Source organism: Dasypus novemcinctus, chromosome 13 (assembly GCF_030445035.2).
Source record: "Dasypus novemcinctus isolate mDasNov1 chromosome 13, mDasNov1.1.hap2, whole genome shotgun sequence".
NCBI lineage: Eukaryota > Metazoa > Chordata > Mammalia > Cingulata > Dasypodidae > Dasypus > Dasypus novemcinctus.
The window spans coordinates 57,505,186-57,518,673 of NC_080685.1; the positions used below are offsets into that span (position 1 = coordinate 57,505,186).

At 43.7% G+C, this 13,488-nt stretch overlaps 1 non-coding gene across 1 annotated transcript; it reads left to right on the plus strand.

The window, feature by feature from the left end:
• Positions 1 to 6,578: 6,578 nt before the first annotated feature.
• On the plus strand, positions 6,579 to 6,678 carry LOC111760477 (small nucleolar RNA SNORD22). Its single transcript, XR_002794150.1, has one exon. It is a non-coding gene; the product is annotated as a small nucleolar RNA SNORD22 (small nucleolar RNA).
• The last annotated feature ends 6,810 nt before the right edge of the window (positions 6,679 to 13,488 follow it).

Consider the following 13,488-nt stretch of genomic DNA (forward strand, 5'->3'; position numbering starts at 1 on the left):
ACTATGCCACAATCCCTCCCGTGGATTTCTGAGCACTGTGCGAGGGAGCTGCTAGAAACAGGTCCAAGCAAAGGAAGGCTGGAGATAGTCCCAAAGGCATGGTCGGTTCCCTCTGAACCACCCACATGCGCGGGCTCTGAAATGCAGATCTTAGACGGGGTAAGAAAGAGCTAAGGCCTGTTGATTTGGGGAAGTACTTCCTGGCCTGACATCATGGGGTGCTGCTACCTGGTCAGCTTTGTAGATCTCATCTAGTCAAATCTAAAGCGTTCAGCCAACTCTGAGTCACAAACCCTCCAAGCTTAATCAGCTCCTGCAGCCCCGTGCCTGGGAGGCAATGTCCAGATTCCTCCCTGCCTGGCCTCTGGTAAAATGCATGCTTATTCCAAGGGCTGGCCTGTGTGGAGGCATCACCTGCCTCAGATGTCACCTCACCAAACTGAGCCTAAAGACTCCCAGCAGTTTGTCCCTTTCCTCCAACCTCTTCTTTCCTGGGGCCCTACCCACATTCCCATTGCTGCTTTCATCTTTCCAGGAAGCCTGCGCCTTTCGGCTTCTCTGTGACTGTTTGGAAACAGCCTCCTACTCTTCGACTTTCCCGCTGGCAAACATTCCAGTCTACCAAGGGCCTTCTGGAGCTGTAGAGTCAGGGCTGAAATCACTTAAGGTCTGGTTGTGCCCCTTTAACCTGAGCATTTAGAAAGCTGCCTGCTGAGCATCATGCTTAATGGACCCAGATAAATCCCTCTGCCTAGATTTTAGGAAGCACTCAAGACTGGGTTTTGTCATTTGTTTTTGGGTCTCTTTCCTTAAACTATGTGTGACAGAAAGAAATCAGACTCGAGTTCAAATCCCAACTTTGCCACTTACTAACTGATCTTGGGTAAGTTACTCAATCTTTGTGATCTTTCTTTTCTTCAGTTATGTAAAAGAGATAATGCTAAACACTCTCCAATTTTTTTCAAGGATGAATAAATGAGATAAAGAACCCTGTACAGTACCTGGAAAGCGCTCCATAGAGGTTAGTTCCTCATTCCTACTTAAGGATAATAAACCAAAACTTATCCATACTTGTCTCCCCAAACCCCAGCACAGTGGCTGGCACAGAATACACACTCAGTAAATGTTTGTTGAAAATATAAATGAATGAGGCAGTGAATGAAAAGGGCATATATGAAACTGACAGGACAAGTCCTAGGAGGACTTGCCAAACCTTGCCAAGTCCCAAAGGGAAATGACAGTGTTAGAATTTAAGAAGTGAGAAACATATCCTGGAAAGATAATCAAATGCCTCAAAATGTATGTACAAGGATGGTCATTGCTGCCTTTTTTAATAATAAAACTTTGGAAATAACCTAAATATTCAACGATAGGGGACTGGGTAAATTAATTGATGTATATTAATACAATAAAATACTATGTACCCATTAAAAATGTACACTTAGAAATGCTGTTCCTATAAAGATACTTGTGCTTATCTGAGTCTTTTGTGGATCCCAGAAAATTATGTTCTTAAGCTAACCCATTCCGATGCATGTAAACTTATTGTATATGGGAACTTTTGGTTAGGTTCAGTTAAGGGAACTTTTTTTTAAGGAGGTAACTGGGGATTGAACCCAGGACTTCGTATATGGGAAGCAGAAGCTCAACCACTGAGCTACATCTGCTCCCCAAGGGGACCTTTTAATTAGATCACTCTTGGCTAGATCACTTCAGTTAAAGTCCTTTGATTAGATTGCAGAACCCAGGGTGGGTTCTTTTTTTGGGGGTGGGGGTGGGGGGAGTTCTAATCCTTTTACTGGAGCCCTATATATTGAGAGGACTAAAAAGCCACAGACACCCAGAGAAAAAGCCTGAGAAATGGAGAGAAGGAACCCAGGAGCTCAGAGAAACCCAGGAGAGAGAAAAGTCACAGATGGAGAAGCCTGAAGCAGAACTAGCAATGAGGCCTGGAGGAGAGCGGAGAGAGTAGCAGACAGGCATTGTACCCTGCCGTGTACTTGATGGCCCACAGCAGAGCTTGGGAAGAAAATGGGCCTGGAGGAGAAGGCAGAGACCCAGACCGGCTGCCATTGTGTCTTGCCAAGAGGCAGGAGTCCAGGATCACCAGCAGCCAACCTTCGGTGAGACAGCAACTCTGATGATGCCATGATTTGGACAGAACTTTTTAACCTAATAAATTCCCATTATAAAAGCCAACCCACTTCTAGTATATTGCTCCTAGCAGCTTTTAGCAAACTAAAACAATACTCAAAACATTTTTACATGAAATGGCATGTTATAAAATTGTATGCATCCTACTTTTGTAGAATGACCTGTCTATCTATCTAGAGAAGCCTAGAAGAACGTTAACAGACAATATTTATGCCTGGGGGATGGGATTATAAAAACTTTTGCTTTATGTATTATATTTTTCAATATTGTTTGAAAAACATTTAGAGGTATTAATATGTATCTCTTCTCCCCTCCTATAAGGATACCAGTCATATTGGATTGTGGGTCCATCCTATGCCACTATGACCTCATCTTAACTAATTTCATCTGCAATGACCTATTTCCAAATAAGGTCACATTCTGAGGTACTAGAGGTTAAAAATTCAACACTTTTGGGGGGATACCATCCAACCCATCATCCATGGACCTGGAACCAAAATGTGAAACAGAGTCGGGGCTGCTCTGCAGGCACTCTGGCCTCTGGACCTGGAAATGGACAGTACCTGTGAGTTTGGCTTTTGAGGATAATAGTGCACCCCAGGATAAAATGTTCCATGGGAGGCAGGAGAACCACAGTCAAGTTCAGTGCTCAGGGACTCCCTGGCTTATGAAAGGAGCCCAGGAAATCTGCTGCCAGCCACTGCCTGGGGTATAGTTTAGTCCCTAAAGAATGGGACTTGAACACAACCCCTGGAAGGGTAGATACACAGAGGAACAGAAAGGAAGGAAAAAATAATATTTCCCACATACGATAATCCTTTAAACACAAACCTTATAACAAGAAATTCAATAAAATCAATTATTTGGAAAATGATTTTTTTCCAGAAAAAACTAAAATTAAAAATTTCTGGAAAAAAAACCTTGAAAATACGTACATTTGCTATCCTCAAATATATAAATAAAGAAATTGCCCCCCCAAAAAGATAATATATTATCCCAATAAAACAGGCAGAAATGTATTAAGCACAGGTAGATCTAAAATTAGAAATCTTGGAGAAAAAAATATAGAAAACATAGCCATGGGAACTGAAAAAACAAACTGTAGGATAGATTCTAAACTAGACATAGTTGAAGAGAGAATTATTAAGTTGGAATCAAGAATTACCCAGAATGTAACAGTATCAAAAAGATTATACCAAGACTGAAAATGACAGGAGCTGTACTTAGAGATAGGAGATTCCATATCTATATGGTACATGTGATCCCCCAAAAAGGACATTTGAGCAACGACCTGACTAGCTAAGAGACTGAGTCATGTGAATATAAATAAAAATAAAAATAAAAATAAAGCAAATAGACACACTGTAGTCAAAATACCTGTTTTTCAAGTTGGTATGAAGATTAAATAAAACGACATACGAAAAAGTACCCAGCCCAGTGCCTGACACCTAATTAATAACAAATATTAAGTAATTACTTCCCTTCCTGAGAACCTGAGTTAAATGAATAGAATTTAGCACCCCACCTCCATAGTGAGGGGGCTTTTGCCACCTCTGAAGGAACCCTGTATCACTCCCAGTAGACTCGAAATGGCTGTAATCCTTGGATTTACCCATTCATGAGAAAGTGATTGGAGCATTGTCAGTTGTCCATATACCTTTCTCCTTTGCTTTTCTCCCTTGAGAGCAAACTATATTTCCCCTCTAACATTAACTAAACAAAGTAGTTGTCCCCAAAATATAGACATGAAATTTTAATTTATCTGACCAGCCTAGCTAGTAGTTTCTTTGCAAATCCCAATATTTCCTCAGCGGAGCTTTAAGCATTTCTCCCCGTAATATCTTGTCTGGAGACACAAAAGACCTCCTGACAGAGGTCATGAAAGGGGGAGAAACAGTCACCCTCTCTCTGTGCATGGGGTCTTTCCAACTCACAGGGCCCTAATAAAAATGTTCCCTAATGAAAAGAACAAAATAAGAACAACAACAGAATGTTCCACCATCAGAGAACAGCTTCTTGGGACGTGGGAATCTGAGAGGCTAGATTGTATTCAAAGGAAATCCCCCCAAGTGAGAAAGAACAAGTCTCGGATCGTGATTCCATACTTTAAAACAAGGGGACGTGTGGGGGGAGGTTCTCGCCAAGGCCTGAGGGTGAGGGCCAGGTATCCTAGAATTATACTGGGATTGTGAGATGCTGGGGATCAAGAACATTAAAGCATTTTTTGAATGTAATTTTTTAAAATAAATAAATAATCAAAAAAAAAAAAGAACATTAAAGCGAGCAGTTTGCCCCTTGAGCGAGATGGTTAAGGGAGTCTGTGAGGAGCCAGAAAGAAGCCGGAGGTGCAGAGTTTGTGTTTGTTTTTCTAACCAGAAGAGAAAAATATGTTCCACCCTCTCTGAGTCCTGGGTCAGGAAAAGGTTGATTTAAGAAGGAAAGAAGAAACATCCCTTTTTGTTGTGGCCAAGACCAGCTTTTGCCTTCATCTGCCAGGGGTGAGGCAGGCTGGTGGGCTCTTCCTTCCTCCCATAGACACAGGGTCGTGGTCCAGGGAGCTGGCTCCACTGTCCCAGCTTCCGGCTCCCCTCAGCATCCCTGCTCCACAAGATCGCCCCACAATACCTAGAAGTCTATAAAAAAAAAGTTCCCCTGGTTTACTCTGAGTTGTTTTTTTTTCAAGAAGTGCACATCACACCAAGTATGAATTATTTAAAAGAAAACAATAAAGACCTGAACACTTCAACTTTGGCTCAGTCAGAGGTAAGTATTTATGCTTAGAGTGGGAATGAAATAACAGGAATTGCAGGGATAAGGTCTTCCACATCGCACAGGGCATATTTCCCCTACTATTTTATGAAAAAAAAGCCAAACAAAAAACTTACGTTCCCTTCACATGGAAAAAATGCCAGATGTTTGGCATGAGGGTAGAGAGAAAATGATTGCACCCAGCAAAATGAGGGCATGATGTACACACGAGCATAAGGGAAACAGTATCACCGTTTTGGTGATCAGTCTCCATGTGCATAGAGAGGGTTGGTTTTCAATTCATCTCACACACACAGACAACTTGAAAGGTATCTTTAATAAGATTCCAGGCCCTATGGTAGGCAGGAAGGAGAGAGATTAAATACAGGAGACCTGAAGTTGAGAGTGGGACATTGCTCAGTTATCAGTATTTATTAGACCGCCCACAGGGTCACAGCATTGTCATAGGCTCATGGCATATATGCTGATTCAATTAACTCAGGACACTGTCACAGCCCGTGGGAAATGATCTGACCCCTCTCCTTAAGAGCAACCATTTTGTGGGTGCCCGTTAATCAGATCATACGACCAGTTACCCTGGGGTAGATATTTGAGTCATGAAGTAAGTTGTAGTTTCATAGTTAAATCCTTTTTAAACCTAGTTCCTCATTCTAACTAGAAACACTGTGCTGATTTATGTTCTTTCCTCATGCTTCATTGCTTATGGTTTTAAAAATTCATCTACTTTTAAAAGTGTACCTGCCTCTCCTCATGGGACCCTCAAAATGACATCCGGGAGGGTATGCTGAGAACAGGCGTGACTGTGATAGCTCAGGCCTATCATGGTGAAGGGCCTTCTAGGCCACACACTCTCAGAGTCCCTGTTACCTATGCCTCATCCTTGGGGAAAAAATTTTTGTTGTTGTTATAGACCTAGAATGTTGTAGAATTTGAGAGAGGTTCAATTATTTGCGTATAGAGAGACCAGGACTCAGGAATGATTTTGAGAAGGAAAAATGGTTTATTGAAGGCCTGCCTGACTCTGGAGCTTTCTGTTTCAATCCTGAGCCCCAAACAAGATTATCGAGTCCCTTTTATACAGAGAGGAAAGGCCAAATGGTCCTTTTGTTTCAGTTCTCAATAGGCTTGAATTAGCATATATCTTCCACATCCTAGGTAAGCTTTTAGCATGGACTTCATACATTCTAGATAAGCTTTTAGCACATTTGGTTTGCATTTCCCTGAATATTTAAAGTTTACAGACTTTGCATTGTTAAACTGTTTCCTGGGACTGGAGTCGTTGCCATGGTCACCAAGGGCAGGACTGCAGCCTCTTACCGTTCCACACCCACAAGTTAGGACAGACGGTTTAGGTTAAGGTGATCTCTGAAGAGACAAAGAGCCTCCCACCCATAGCCCACATCAAGAACTCAAGTACATGTGTCCTGTGTGTCCTCGAGAGTGAGGGCTGTTTTAGAGCAAAATAGCCATGAGGCCAAAACTAGAAACTGCCTGCCTCCCAGTTTCATATGGGCTTTTGTGTCAAGTAGGGTGTGGACCATATACCAGGAGATCAATAAATATGGCCAACTGACTTGCCAGGTCCTCAGTCCAGGGGCAGCTTATCAAGGTACAGCATACTGTGGGGGAAAGGAAGGCAACACGAAAAAGACAGATGCCAGTGAGGAGCAAACATCTTGTCTTAACCCCAGACAGTAATGGTGCTAACTGGGATAGAGGATGAGAATGTGTTCCGTAAGAAACTGTCTGAGGTACACAAATGGCTACAACATTTGTATAGTTTACCATATCCATTAACCATAGCTAGAAGAGCTTTAGATATTTAGAATACTTAACTAATTAAAATGCTTTTCCCTCTGGGGGAGGGGGGGAAGGACAGATGGACAGATGGATAGATAGACATGGAAGGAATCATCTAATCATGTTTCTTCAGCCAATGACCAGCAGAGCAAAAGGCAGGGCTCTTGCCTGTCTCAGTTCTCATTAGAAGGGCATCTCAGTACTCACTGGTTATGAATAAGCTTTTTATGAAGAATATTGTCAACTTAAATTAGAATATTTTGCATGTGAGGATTTGTTTGGTGCAGTCCTAGTTAAGTATAATCATAAAGTATGCATTTAAAAACTAAGGCAGGGATGATAGCAGAGAATTCTATCTATTGAATTTAACTAGGAATATTCATCTGAATAGCTAATAACTTGACAGTAGATAGGAAAATTATTCTGCTCTGCCTTTTCTTAGATGAGACTCTCAGGAATCATCAGTAGCTCCCACTCCCTTGGCCTGTGATGAAATTAACAGTGAGTTTAGCAGCTGCTCTGTTATTTTAATTCAGCTATTTTATTTATGTTTTAATCAGGACATATTACTTAACAAGCATCTCCGGACATAATCTACCCTATCTGACCTCTTTCACTTAATGAGAAATCGTTCCCTCTGTTCATTTTACGTTTGTGCAAAGCTAATTGATCTTGACCAATGGTATTGTGCTAATTATATAAGTGCAGTGGATTCTTTCAGGCAATTTCTATTATGAGAGCTCTTGAAAAAGCATCACAGAAGAAAGGATAAAATGGAGCAGACACAATTAGGGAGATTATGAAAATCCTTTTAAAGGTATCAAAAATGTATTTTAAGTATAGAAATTTGGGTCTTTGTATTATGATGCCTAGACTTTCCTCTGGGCCAGGCTGATTCTTCAATTGCGTGGTGGAAGTGGGGATTGGGGAGTGAGGATAGGGGTGGAAGGTGGGGGTGGGAATGCAGGGGTGGGGAGTGGGAATGGGAGTGGAGGATGGGGATGGGGGTCATCTCAGATGCCTACAGGGGCCAAGAATATAAGTAAATGAGTAAAACTGGTAGGACTCAAGCCCTTCTGTATCTGCTGTGTGAGTGAGGGCTGTGGCAACCTGGACCTGGACAGGTCTTGCTCGTCCACATGGGCAGCCCGCCCCTGCACCAGGCACTTGCTATCATAAGGGAATGAGGCCTGGCACTGTCAGAGAAGCCAGAAATCTGGACATGAATGAAGGATTCCAATTTTTAATGGCCCTATTTTTATTTTATCCAAGGATATGACCCAGCAGGCTGTTCTGCGACCTCTGCTTTGTTCAGTACAAAGGTCACTTCAGTGTCCAGAGGCTTAGAAAATGGGCTATAAATTGGTTGGCGCATATACCAGGTGGCAGGAAGAGGAGGCCGATCTCCTGCTTTCCCATTTCCTCAGGGTTGCAGGAGATTTCTGTGCGCTACTTGGATCCATCTGGAATTTTAGGAGCTGCTGTCGTCGTGGCTCACCGACCACTGCTTCCCCAACCCAGAAGCAGCCACACACAGAGGAGACCCCCTGGCATCACTAGACACAGATATGCCAGGAAGCCTGGAAAGCATGCAGCCCACCACCCCTCACCCCTACCTACCCACCCCCACCCCCTACCAACCTCCTGGGCCACTGGGGAGGTGTTTGTGGAGCAGGAGAGGCAAACAGCCCCCACCCCTGCTGCTTCTGTACTGAGAGTGCAAAGCACCCATGCGGTGGAAAGTGAGAACGCAGGTTATCCACACCTGGGGCTGGTTCCTGCTGTACCTGGGCAGGCAACCACTTGAGCATCAAGGCCCACCTGCTGCTCTCTGTGGTTGAGTCCTGGGCATCAAGTCCAAGGTCCTGATCCCCTGCCAGGTCTTGCCCTTTTTATGCGGGAGCTATCTTGCCTCCCAAGCTCTAAACCCCTCTTGCCTCTCGCTCCGGTAGGGACCTTTCCAGCATCACTTCTACGACAGCGCACAACTCTGTCCCCACACAGACTCCTGGTCCTACCTTGGTCCCAGGCTTCTGCGGACCCTCTGCTCCCAGCTTTGCCTCAGCTGCCTTAGCAGGATCCGCCCCCGCAGTTCAGACACTGAGGGCTGTGGCGTGGGGCTGACCACTCTCCCACACCCAGAGCCACCTCCACTGCCTCTCCTCAGAGGCCTTGGGGCTAAAGGAAGCTCACCACGGAGATAGATATGAAACTTTAGGAGAATGGGGTTGGGAGAAACTGCTGCTTATTTCCACTAAGAACTAATGGGAGAAGATAGCTTTAAATTGCAGCAGGGGCAATAAAGGCCATAAAACACTAGAATCCATCATCTAAGGAGATTCCTGAATTTCAAGGGTTTGGGGAAAAAATCCCAGTGCCTGGAATGGGGTTGAGGTGGAAGGGGGAAGGAAGCCCTGCCTGAGGACCGTAGAAGGGACAAATTAGCTTCACAGGCAGCCCTCCACACTGGTACTGTTTCCTCCCTCCCCAAGCTGTAAAAAGTCACAGGTTCATTTAAAGGGAATTTAAACGAAGCCATGCCAAGTTACAAAAGGACAATGGAAATAGGTGGGGGAATCTTGGCCTGGGCATTTAGGGACCAGGGTTCTGGCCTGGTCTGAGTCTGTGGGAGCTCACACAGAGTGCCAACATCTCCAGGTCTCCAGCGGCTCGCTGAAATACAGAGGATGGATTGGATGAGGTATTATTGATTTAAGGTTTTATGATAAATTACCACCAAACTTACAAACATTTATCATCTCATAGATTCTGAGGGTCAGGAATCCAGTCCCTGTTTAGCTGAATTCCCAGACTCTGGGGCTCTCTGAAGCTGTAGTCACAGTGTTTAGCTGGGACTGTGGTCAGGTCAGGGCTGACTTGGGGAGGATGTGCTTTCTAGCTCAACTCCAGTGGCCACCAGCAGAATTCAGACACTCTCTGAATCTTAATATAAGAGTCTTAGTTGGAATAAGTCTCGGTTGCTCACTGGCTCTTAGCTGGTGGCCTCCCTCACCTTCTTGCTCCATCCATCTCTCCATAGGACAACTCACAATATGCTGGCTGGCCTCCATCTGAGTGAGCAATTAAGAGAGCAAGCGAGGGCAAGAGAGATGCAAGTTGGAATCTTTTTGTAATCTCATCTCACAAGTGACATCCCGTCACTTTTGCTTTATTTTCTCCATTAGAATTGAATCACTAGGTCCAGCCCACAACATTTCTCAGAATTTGGAGACCTGGATCATTCTCCAGATTTGAGCCAGGCCAAGGTTGACATATACAGGCTTTAGACATGCATGTGTAAAGGGGAAGGAGATGGGATCATTGGGACCCATTTTAGAGGCTGCCCATCGCAGATGATCTCCAAGCTCCCTCCCAGCACTTAGATTCTGTGAATTCTCCCTTCAGAAAGTCCTGTCGTTCTAGATGTGAATCGCATTCACAGTCCCAACTCCAAGACTCTCAGTCAAGTGTCTGAGGCTCTGCATAGTCTATACCTAAAGTTAATCCAAAATGAAAAATGTCATCAAATAGGAAAATTATCTTACCCAAATGAGTCAGACTGTGAAGACATTGCCTTTTCTCTATTTCTGTGGTTTCTACCATCACATCACAGGACTCTGCTGGTAGACAAATATCTTTTCAGAGTAACAAGGAAAATATGACTTTATTTAGATTATTCCAGACCCAAATGCACTGAAGCCAACCTCTTCAGGGAAGCCTAGGTTGATTCGAGGTAAATTCCTGCAACACCTGAAGGAGTGTCATAATCAAAAGCCATTCCTGAGCTTTCTTTACAAAATAATCCAAGTTGGTACGTGTCGTTGGGGATTGGATCATGTCCCCCACAAAAGGTATGCTCAGTTCCCATCTCCTAGTCCTGTGGGGTGAACCCATTTGTAAATAGGGCCTTTGAAGGTGTTATTAGTTAAGGTGTGACCAAACTGAATGAACCAATATGGCTGACTTCATTCAAAGGAAAGGAAATTGGACCCAAAAGGAGAAGCCACGGGGAGCAGCCAGACGCTGGAAGTCAATGGAACCCAGGAGAGAAAGGAAAAGATGCTGCCTTGTGCCTTGCCATGAGATGGAAAAGCCAAGGAACCTCAAAGATTGCCAAAGGATACTGATCCCAGGAGGAAACAAGCCTTCTAGCCTCTGAAACTGTGAGCCAAAACATTCCTGTTCTTAAGCCAACCCATTGTATGGTATCTGTTTTAGCAGCTCAGAAACTAAAACAGCAGGATACCCCCGGAGCCACCCTGAGGTGTTCATATTTCTTCTGGAATGATGTGACTTTCTTAAAAAGTCTAAAATCTGTACATGTTATACCTTGGCCTGGCTCAAATTTGAAAAATGAGTAGGTCTTCAAATCCTGAGAAATGTTTGATTTGATTTTTCTTTCCCCTGAAGAAAACAGAAAGTAATCTTGCTGTCTTTATCCATCACACAAGAACTCTGTAGAGCATGCGTGGATGTTTTGTTTTGTTTCGTTTCATTTTTAATCTGTCCTTTGATATCAGCCTTTTAAAAAATTGTGGCTATAAGTCTTTCATTTTGTAATGAGTGTGGGAGTTCTTCCAACTTGAGTAGCCATCCTATGGATGTGTTCATATGTATCAACCAATTAGGAATATGCAGCAAAGCTGAGCCTTAATAGCTCTTACCTATATATGAAAAGACTGAGATCTATATTCTTACTTACAATTTCTTATTTTTAGAATTCCTGGGAAGTGGACTTGGCCCAATGAATAGGGTGTCCACCTACCACATGGGAGGTCTGCAGTTCAAATCCCAGGCCTTCTTGATCCGTGTGCAGCTGGCCCATGTGCAGTGCTGATGCGTGCAAGGAGTGCCGTACCACCCAGGGGTATCTCCCGCGTAGGGGAGCCCCATGCGCAAGGAGTGCGCCCCATAAGGAGAGCTGCCCAGTACGAAAGAAAGTGCAGCCTCCCCAAGAATGGTGCCACACACACGGAGAGATGACACAACAAGATGATGCAACAAAAGGAACACAGATTCCCGGTGCCGCTGATGAGGATTGAAGCAGTCACAGAAGAACACGCAGCAAATGGACACAGAGAGTAGACAACTGAGGGGGGGAGGGGAGAAGTAAATTAAAAAATAAATCTTAGAAAAAAATAGAATTCCTGAGCAATACATTTTAATTTGTGAGAATTTAACCAATCTCTTTCAATTTTCTTTTCATTATACTTAAGGATGTAAGGCTTACAGATACATTGAATTAGAACTATCAAAACTTTTTATATGTAGTTCTTCATTCATTCTCCCAAACCTTATAAAAAGGACTTAGTTCTTTGTGGAGAAGTAGCATGGTATAAAGAAAGCACATGGATTTTGGCATCAGATGAAGGGGTTCACATCTCAGATCTACCACTTCCTAGCCCTGAAACTATAAGCAAATTATCTAACCTCTCAGTGTCTCTGTTAAAGAATTCTCATGTGTAAAATGAGACCACAGAAACCTGTCTGTAGAATTGTTTCAAGGATTAAAAGTATCTATAGAAAGTGTTCAGCACAGTGCCTGGAATTCAAGACACTCAAATTACTCAATAAATATTGGTTTCCTTTAAAGTTATGGAGAAATAAACAGAATCCTGAGTGGTAAGTGTCTTTAAATATTCTGCCAAATAGGACAAGATGGGAATGGAATCCCTGAATCTAGACTACCAGTCTTCATTGTAGCCACTTCACTCATCTGTTCTTCATCAAGGTATCACTGAAACATCCTGATTCTCTACATTAAGAAGCTTTGTAAATTGGGCCTGATATGTCAAACAAGAGGCATACTGCCTGTGCCATTCCTGTGCCCTAAACAAGTCCAGATTTGCTCTCAATTTGTCAGTGTAAAGGAGCATAGTGGGTAATAAATGCAGAAACATTGATATGTACTCTTTCTGAACCTATGCTATTTTGAGTTTTAACTCCTGCATCTGAAGAGGGAATATATGTAAGTGTAAGCAATGGGTTTCTCCTTGGAGATCCCCAATACATAGTACTCCTGGGCAAATCACACAGTCAATTGTGTACTTAGAAATTCCTCTCCTCAACCAGTGAGTAGACTGAGATTGGCAGAGGCTGTCCAGAAGTAGTTTTGTTTTGTTTTTTAAAGATTTATTTATTTACTTATTTATTTCCCCTTCTCTCCCTCCAACCTCCCCCCCATCCCATTGTCTGCTCTCTGTGTCCATTGGCTGTGTGTTCTTTTGTGTCCACTTGGATTTTGTCAGTGGCACTGGAAATCTGTGTCTCTTTTTGTTGTGTTACCTTGCTGTGTCAGCTCTCTGTGTGTGTGGCACCACTCCTGGGCAGGCTGCGCTTTTTTTGCATGAGGCAGCTCTCCTTACAGGGCACACTCCTTACTCATGGGGCTCCCATAAGTGGGAGACACCCCCGCATGGCATGGCACTCCTTGCACGCATCAAACTGCGCGTGGGCCAGCTCACCATACAGGTCAGGAGCCCTGGGTTTGAACCCTGGACCTCCCATGTGGTAGGCGGACACTCTATCAGTTGAGCCAAATCTGCTTCCCCAGAAGTAGTTTTGATGTGTACATTGCCAATTGGACATGTACTACACCCTGATGTCTGGCTGTAAGGAGAAGGGGTCTGGGGAAATGTCAAGAGAAGCTGTCAAGATCCTAAGTCAGGGGCTGGAGAAGAAGTTCAGAACCTGGAAAAGATACCAGCCTCCATGGCCTGGGCACTGGTTTTTGGAGTGCCTTGGCCCATTTCATAGATGCAAGGG